General features: G+C 35.0%; 1 non-coding gene across 1 annotated transcript; it reads left to right on the top strand.

Moving 5' to 3' along the window:
* Positions 1-534: 534 nt before the first annotated feature.
* Positions 535-606, top strand: trnad-guc (transfer RNA aspartic acid (anticodon GUC)). Its single transcript has one exon. It is a non-coding gene; the product is annotated as a tRNA-Asp (tRNA).
* Positions 607-10,546: the final 9,940 nt, after the last annotated feature.

Consider the following 10,546-nt stretch of genomic DNA (forward strand, 5'->3'; position numbering starts at 1 on the left):
TTGACGACAAACTATACTATGACGTTTTTGACTGATTTTGGACGACATACTATACTATGACTCTTTTGACTCATTTTGGACGACATACTAACCTATGACTTTTTTGTCATATTTTGGACGACATACTATACTATGACTTTTCTGACTGATTTTGGACGACATACTATACTATGACTTTTTTGACTCATTTTGGACGACATACTATACTATGACTTTTTTGACTCATTTTGGACGACATACTAACCTATGACTTTTTTGACTGATTTTTGACGACATACTATACTATGACTTTTTTGACTCATTTTGGATGACATACTATACTATGACTTTTTTGACTCATTTTGGACGACATACTATACTATGACTCTAATGACTGTTTTTGGACGACATACTAACCTATGACTTTTTTGACTGATTTTTGACGACATACTATACTATGACTTTTTTTTGTGCCATTTCCGATTGTTCTATAGATTTTATCTGCTGACATCAAGCAACAGTGCGAGTATGTGGTCAAAATACACACAGCCACAGTCCTCGTTAGTATAGTGGACAGTATCTCCGCCTGTCACGCGGAAGACCGGGGTTCGATTCCCCGACGGGGAGTGCCAAAGTTTTCTGCAGAAGAGAAAACAAACAGTAGGTATACAACATTACTCCTTACTGAGGAGATGGCAACAGTGCTGACTGGGGGTAGCCAACAACATTCCTCTATGCGACTCAGCACCGCCAATTAGGCAGAAGTAGTCGATCCGAATCGAGCACACTCCTGTAACCAATCATGCTATAGAACCTCCCACCTCATTAACATATGGATACAGAAGTAAATAATTGTTTTATTTTTTTGTTTATGCATTTACTTATACATTTATTTATTTATACATAAGTCAGGTTACGTCCTCCATACAACATGGGACAGCAACTCTACCAAGTGAGCTAACGCCGCACAACCGTTTACTTTTTCGTCATATTTTGGACGACATACTATACTATGACTTTTTTGACTGATTTTGGACGACATACTTACCTATGACTTTTTTGTCATATTTTGGACGACATACTATACTATGACTTCTTTGTCATATTTTGGACAACATACTTACCTATGACTTTTGTCATATTTTGGACGACATACTAACCTATGACTTTTTTGACTGACTTTGGACGACATACTATACTATGACTTTTTTGACTGACTTTGGACGACATACTATACTATGACGTTTTTGACTGACTTTGGACGACATACTATACTATGACTTTTTTGTCATATTTTGGACGACATACTTACCTATGACTTTTTTGTCATATTTTGGACGACATACTAACCTATGACTTTTTTGACTGACTTTGGACGACATACTATACTATGACTTTTTTGACTGACTTTGGACGACATACTATACTATGACTTATTTGACTGATTTTGGACGACATACTTACCTATGACTTTTTTGTCATATTTTGGACGACATACTATACTATGACTTTTTTGACTGACTTTGGACGACATACTATACTATGACGTTTTTGACTGATTTTGGACGACATACTATACTATGACTCTTTTGACTCATTTTGGACGACATACTAACCTATGACTTTTTTGTCATATTTTGGACGACATACTATACTATGACTTTTTTGACTGACTTTGGACGACATACTATACTATGACTTTTTTGACTGATTTTGGACGACATACTAACCTATGACTTTTTTGTCATATTTTGGACGACATACTATACTATGACGTTTTTGACTGATTTTGGACGACATACTATACTATGACTCTTTTGACTCATTTTGGACGACATACTAACCTATGACTTTTTTGTCATATTTTGGACGACATACTATACTATGACTTTTTTGACTGACTTTGGACGACATACTATACTATGACTTTTTTGACTGATTTTGGACGACATACTATACTATGACTTTTTTGTCATGTTTTGGACGACATCGTAACCTATGACTTTTTTGTCATATTTTGGACGACATACTATACTATGACTTTTTTGTCATATTTTGGACGACATCGTAACCTATGACTTTTTTGTCATATTTTGGACGACATACTATACTATGACGTTTTTGACTGATTTTGGACGACATACTATACTATGACTCTTTTGACTCATTTTGGACGACATACTAACCTATGACTTTTTTGTCATATTTTGGACGACATACTATACTATTACTTTTTTGACTGACTTTGGACGACATACTATACTATGACTTTTTTGACTGATTTTGGACGACATACTATACTATGACTTTTTTGTCATATTTTGGACAACATACTTACCTATGACTTTTGTCATATTTTGGACGACATACTAACCTATGACTTTTTTGACTGACTTTGGACGACATACTATACTATGACTTTTTTGACTGACTTTGGACGACATACTTACCTATGACTTATTTGACTGATTTTGGACGACATACTTACCTATGACTTTTTTGTCATATTTTGGACGACATACTATACTATGACTTTTTTGACTGACTTTGGACGACATACTATACTGTGACGTTTTTGACTGATTTTGGACGACATACTATACTATGACTCTTTTGACTCATTTTGGACGACATACTAACCTATGACTTTTTTGTCATATTTTGGACGACATACTATACTATGACTTTTTTGACTGACTTTGGACGACATACTATACTATGATTTTTTTGACTGATTTTAGACGACATACTTACCAAAGACTCTTTTGTCATATTTTGGACGACATACTATACTATGACTTTTTTGACTGACTTTGGACGACATACTATACTATGACGCTTTTGACTGATTTTGGACGACATACTATACTATGACTCTTTTGACTCATTTTGGACGACATACTAACCTATGACTTTTTTGTCATATTTTGGACGACATACTATACTATGACTTTTTTGACTGACTTTGGACGACATACTATACTATGACTTTTTTGACTGATTTTGGACGACATACTATACTATGACGTTTTTGACTGATTTTGGACGACATACTATACTATGACTCTTTTGACTCATTTGGACGACATACTAACCTATGACTTTTTTGTCATATTTTGGACGACATACTATACTATGACTTTTTTGACTGACTTTGGACGACATACTATACTATGATTTTTTTGACTGATTTTGGATGACATACTTACCTATGACTTTTTTGTCATATTTTGGACGACATCGTAACCTATGACTTTTTTGTCATATTTTGGACGACATACAACCTATGACTTTTTTGACTGACTTTGGACGACATACTATACTATGACTTTTTTGACTGACTTTGGACGACATACTATACTATGACTTATTTGACTGATTTTGGACGACATACTTACCTATGACTTTTTTGTCATATTTTGGACGACATACTATACTATGACGTTTTTGACTCATTTTGGACGACATACTATGACTCTTTTGACTCATTTTGGACGACATACTAACCTATGACTTTTTTGTCATATTTTGGACGACATACTATACTATGACTTTTTTGACTCATTTTGGACGACATACTATACTATGACTTTTTTGACTCATTTTGGACGACATACTAACCTATGACTTTTTTGACTGACTTTGGACGACATACTATACTATGACTTTTTTGACTGACTTTGGACGACATACTATACTATGACTTATTTGACTGATTTTGGACGACATACTTACCTATGACTTTTTTGTCATATTTTGGACGACATACTATACTATGATGTTTTTGACTGATTTTGGACGACATACTATGACTTTTTTGTCATGTTTTGGACGACATCGTAACCTATGACTTTTTTGTCATGTTTTGGACGACATCGTAACCTATGACTTTTTTGTCATATTTTGGACGACATATTATACTATGATGTTTTTGACTGATTTTGGACGACATACTATACTATGACGTTTTTGACTGATTTTGGACGACATACTATACTATGACTCTTTTGACTGATTTTGGACGACATACTATACTATGACTTTTTTGACTCATTTTGGACGACAAACTATACTATGACTTTTTTGACTCATTTTGGACGACATACTATACTATGACGTTTTTGACTGATTTTGGACGACATACTATACTCTGACTCTTTTGACTCATTTTGGACGACATACTAACCTATGACTTTTTTGTCATATTTTGGACGACATACTATACTATGACTTTTTTGACTGACTTTGGACGACATACTATACTATGACTTTTTTGACTCATTTTGGACGACATACTAACCTATGACTTTTTTGTCATGTTTTGGACGACATCGTAACCTATGACTTTTTTGTCATATTTTGGACGACATACTATACTATGATGTTTTTGACTGATTTTGGACGACATACTATACTATGACTCTTTTGACTCATTTTGGACGACATACTAACCTATGACTTTTTTGTCATATTTTGGACGACATACTATACTATGACTTTTTTGACCGACTGGACGACATACTATACTATGACTTTTTTGACTCATTTTGGACGACATACTTACCTATGACATTTTTGTCATATTTTGGACGACATACTATACTATGACTTTTTTGTCATATTTTGGACGACATCGTAACCTATGACTTTTTTGTCATATTTTGGATGACATACTATACTATGACGTTTTTGACTGATTTTGGACGACATACTATACTATAACTCTTTTGACTCATTTTGGACGACATACTATACTATGACTTTTTTGACTCATTTTGGACGACAAACTATACTATGACTTTTTTGACTCATTTTGGACGACATACTATACTATGACTTTTTTGACTCATTTTGGACGACATACTATACTATGACTTTTTTGACTGACTTTGGACGACATACTATACTATGATTTTTTTGACTGATTTTGGATGACATACTTACCTATGACTTTTTTGTCATATTTTGGACGACATCGTAACCTATGACTTTTTTGTCATATTTTGGACGACATACTAACCTATGACTTTTTTGACTGACTTTGGACGACATACTATACTATGACTTTTTTGACTGACTTTGGACGACATACTATACTATGACTTATTTGACTGATTTTGGACGACATACTTACCTATGACTTTTTTGTCATATTTTGGACGACATACTATACTATGACGTTTTTGACTCATTTTGGACGACATACTATGACTCTTTTGACTCATTTTGGACGACATACTAACCTATGACTTTTTTGTCATATTTTGGACGACATACTATACTATGACTTTTTTGACTCATTTTGGACGACATACTATACTATGACTTTTTTGACTCATTTTGGACGACATACTAACCTATGACTTTTTTGACTGACTTTGGACGACATACTATACTATGACTTTTTTGACTGACTTTGGACGACATACTTACCTATGACTTTTTTGTCATATTTTGGACGACATACTATACTATGATGTTTTTGACTGATTTTGGACGACATACTATGACTTTTTTGTCATGTTTTGGACGACATACTTACCTATGACATTTTTGTCATATTTTGGACGACATACTATACTATGACTTTTTTGTCATATTTTGGACGACATATTATACTATGATGTTTTTGACTGATTTTGGACGACATACTATACTATGACGTTTTTGACTGATTTTGGACGACATACTATACTATGACTCTTTTGACTCATTTTGGACGACATACTATACTATGACTTTTTTGACTCATTTTGGACGACAAACTATACTATGACTTTTTTGACTCATTTTGGACGACATACTATACTATGACGTTTTTGACTGATTTTGGACGACATACTATACTATGACTCTTTTGACTCATTTTGGACGACATACTAACCTATGACTTTTTTGTCATATTTTGGACGACATACTATACTATGACTTTTTTGACTGACTTTGGACGACATACTATACTATGACTTTTTTGACTCATTTTGGACGACATACTAACCTATGACTTTTTTGTCATGTTTTGGACGACATCGTAACCTATGACTTTTTTGTCATATTTTGGACGACATACTATACTATGATGTTTTTGACTGATTTTGGACGACATACTATACTATGACTCTTTTGACTCATTTTGGACGACATACTAACCTATGACTTTTTTGTCATATTTTGGACGACATACTATACTATGACTTTTTTGACCGACTGGACGACATACTATACTATGACTTTTTTGACTCATTTTGGACGACATACTTACCTATGACATTTTTGTCATATTTTGGACGACATACTATACTATGACTTTTTTGTCATATTTTGGACGACATCGTAACCTATGACTTTTTTGTCATATTTTGGATGACATACTATACTACGACGTTTTTGACTGATTTTGGACGACATACTATACTATAACTCTTTTGACTCATTTTGGACGACATACTATACTATGACTTTTTTGACTCATTTTGGACGACAAACTATACTATGACTTTTTTGACTCATTTTGGACGACATACTATACTATGACTTTTTTGACTCATTTTGGACGACATACTATACTATGACTTTTTTGACTCATTTTGGACGACATACTAACCTATGACTTTTTTGTCACATTTGAACGATATACTAACCTATGACTTTTTTGTCACATTTCGGACAACATACTATACGATAACTTTTTTGTCAAATTTTGGACGACATACTTCACTATGACTTTTTTGAGTTATTTTCGACGACATACTATACTATGACTTTTTTTAGTTATTTTCGACGACATACTATACTACAACTTTTTTGTCACATTTTGGACGACATACTAAACTATGACTTTTTTTGTCACATTTTGGACGACATACTAAACTATGACTTTTTTGTCACATTTTGGATGACATACTAAACTATGACTTTTTTGTCACATTTTGGACAACATACTAAACTATGACTTTTTTACAAATTTTGGACGTGGATATAATTACCAGGATGACCTGCATATTTGCAACAGTGGCCAAAATATCAAAGGCCACAGTTCTCGTTAGTATCTCCGTCCGTCACGCGGAATATGGAGGACACAACCTGACCTGTGTTTATCTTACTGCACACAGTAAGATAAACACAGTATATTTCCCAGTATATTAAGGTCAATAAACACTAGCTAGTTAAATATCTCTGTGAATTTGCACACAGATATTACCATCTTTGAAAGAAGATAAACTTGAAACCAGACAAACAGACAATGTAGCGTTAGTGGAGTAAAATTACATTATTTCATACTGTGCCATCCTCCGATAAATTGTTCTCTCGCACACTTATCTATGCATTAATTAATTTATGTATTTATTTATACTTAAGTCATGTTTATTCCTCCATACATTTAATGGACATTGTGCTGAATTGACAAAAAACTCAAAACTAATGATAAGGAGCATAAACTCCTCAGGAAAATGTTTGGTGATAAATCAAGTGCAAACAGACTGATCTTTTTTTAACCAGCAGAGTCAGAAGAGCAGAGAAACGTAGGTACTTCCAAACTTATTTTGCATTCCACAACCAGAGAATATGTATGCAGTCTATGCTCCGGATGTACAAAACACAGAGCTTCATACTCATCTAAGTTCCGGTTAGGGAGAGACCATAGTGGCTGCTACATTTGAAAAGTAAACCTGTTTTGTCTGAAAGATCGAATATCAGTCAACGTTTTCAACAGTTAACCAAGGCCATATGGTGATATTTTGTTTAGAATGTCTTTACAATCCATTCATGGAATTCAAATCACAAGAGGAAATCTGGCTAGAGCCATCTCCACAAACAAACACCTGTTGCCTTGTTTTTCTTTTTTTTAAATGTGACATTCATTAATCTCACTGGGACAATTAACAGTGTACTCTATGTATTTCTCTACCCTAACTTCTGCAATATGTGGACATGCAATTAGAGAATACATACCATCCTAACATGATATATAGTATGAACTAAATGGTGATGTTTTTGTTTGTTAAGGATGATTGAATATACTGCAGCTTTGACAAAAGGTACAGCAATGGTAAAAACCATTAGCACGGTCTGTGCTGCTCATGTTGCTGTCATAGTGATTACCCCACTGTTTCTGAAGCCCTTACAGCCTTGCAAGGAAAAAGCTCCAATGGTGCTGATTATCCTGGGTGAGCCTCCGAATCAGCAGGATGTTATTCCACCCAAAAACCCAAGCTTAACGAGCCTTCACCTTGACTAACCCTGCCTTCATCCCATCACCACTTGCTTCTGTTAGGGCACCAGTGCATTGGTGCTGTGTTATGTGAGTGTGTCTTTCCATTCGTTCCAGCCGCCATAATTACTTGGCCTTAATGAGCAAGGTGATTCTAATTTACTACTTTACTAATTTGACAGTTAGGGATCTCTTTGACACATCATTTTAAGCGATCAGAGAAAATAATGTTTGTTAAGAGTTTCACAAGCAACTCTGTTGCTCTGGAAGTTTTAAAGGGTAACTTTAAAAATGAAACAAGTAACAAGTGAACCAATTTTGTATATACACTGGTTTGCAATATGCAGTATGTCTATATCATTATGTCAAACAACACCATTCCATGACACACATACTTGAAACAAAAAAGTATATGCACTGAAAATGTAAGTGGTACTTCCGCTGAATTGAAAAACCCTGTTTTTATTTTTTTTGTTCCGCATAATGGCATAATGTGGAAAGCAGAATGGCTCACAAACAGTCGTTTTGTTGTATTGTTTTGTACGAGAGTGGCTCAAAAGTGAGCTTAACGGTCCAGTGTGTAACATTTAGGACGGATTATTGGCAAAACTTTACTATAGTACTCATAACTATGTTTTTTTTTTAAGTGTGTAATTGCTGTGAAATAAAAACGTTTTGGTTTATGGATTAAATCTAACTTACTTAGGCAGGAGCCTTGCTTAATGGAGGCCGCCCTCCTGTGCCTTTAGGTTTCCACATCAGCTTGAATGGACAAACCAGCCGGAGCATGCATTTTGCATTTTGAAGCAGAACACTACTCAAATAATATAAGCAACATCCAACCTACTACGCAAAGGCAACCATTTCAAAACACACTTAAAGGTTGTTGCAGTCTCACTATTAGACGTCACTAATTCTTACACGCTGGACCTCTAAGACCCATGGTAACAAATGATTAGATACATTTCCCCAACAAAAATAGTTATTTAAAAAAATGTTTTAACTTTTAACATTGTTTTTTCACTACAAAATGCTAATATTCTGCCCATATAGATGGGCTGAAGCTGCCATGACATGTCTCCCTACTTGTTAATCTGAATTCACTAACTACTGACTGACTGACAGTCTCTTTTAATAAATCCTCAGATTCATGTCTGCGTCCAGGCTGGGCAATCTCCCTTCTTTCTTTTTTTTTGTCTCCCTCTAATTAGTCACATATTCGAAAGGCAGTGAGAAACAATCTAATTAAGAGAGCCTGACTCAATTTGCTGGTGGAGAGGTCAGTAATGGAGGTAGGGAGAGTGAGGGGCAAAATACACAAGGAAGAAGTGGTGAGAAGGGTCCTAATCTAAGACATTTATCTCTCCAGCTCCAAACCAATTCATGAAGCTCACCACACCGACATGCAAAAGACAGGCAGATGCGAGAAGCGGCTTCCTCTCATGTTTGTTTATTGTGTATGTCTTAGTGTACATCCATCCTACCATGCTGCAGTGAGAGGAGTGATTCATTAGCACAATTTGGATTATGTGCATGAGCGGTTCCCTTCTTTTGTGAGGGTTTTATTGGTTTGTTTGTTATTTTCACCATTCACAAGGGCTTACATTTCATATCGTCTCTTGCAAAGTATTTGTGTGGCTTGCGTTCAGGTCATCAGGGCATCTCCCCTTGTTTTCTTATGTCAACAAACAATCTTAGTTACTTAAATTATGCATGACCGAAAGGGGGTTAAGGGTTTACCTGATGCAGAAGATCAGAGGAGCTAAACTTTGGCAGACTGTTTCCTACCACTATTATATTATTCAAGGTAAGACAGAAAATCAAATTGCTGATTCACAAAGACAGGATGTGTTTGCCCTTATAAAGAGACAAACACAAAAAATGTTGGAAACAGATATTTATCAATGAAAAGAAAGGGGCTGTTATTAAATATTAGTAGTAAATGTTGCTACATGTAACTCACCACAAGCACAATCATCACCATCATGTGTTGACAAAATGAACAGCCACCAAAACTATATGTCCTTTCATTATGGCTCCAACTTCCATTCTCAAGTAATGGGTGTAAGAAACAAAGAAGGTCACTGTACATGCCAACTAATGGAGTTTCCACTCAATAGGTACATGCTCTATAGCAGTGGTTTTCTACAGTTATGGCAATTAGGAGGTAGTCTGCACTATATAGTGATTATGAATGACGGATCCTCAAGGTCTACAAGGTCAGTTTACTGTACCAGAGTACTGGACATCATTGTGTTTGGTAATAACAAATCCACAACTGTAAAACCTTTAAATCTCCCGCTGGTTGATCTGTCCAACAACAATAGAAATGGGCAACAGCAGGTGAGAATTGTT

The sequence above is a fragment of the Solea solea genome, chromosome 12, assembly GCF_958295425.1.
Source record: "Solea solea chromosome 12, fSolSol10.1, whole genome shotgun sequence".
Taxonomy (NCBI): domain Eukaryota; kingdom Metazoa; phylum Chordata; class Actinopteri; order Pleuronectiformes; family Soleidae; genus Solea; species Solea solea.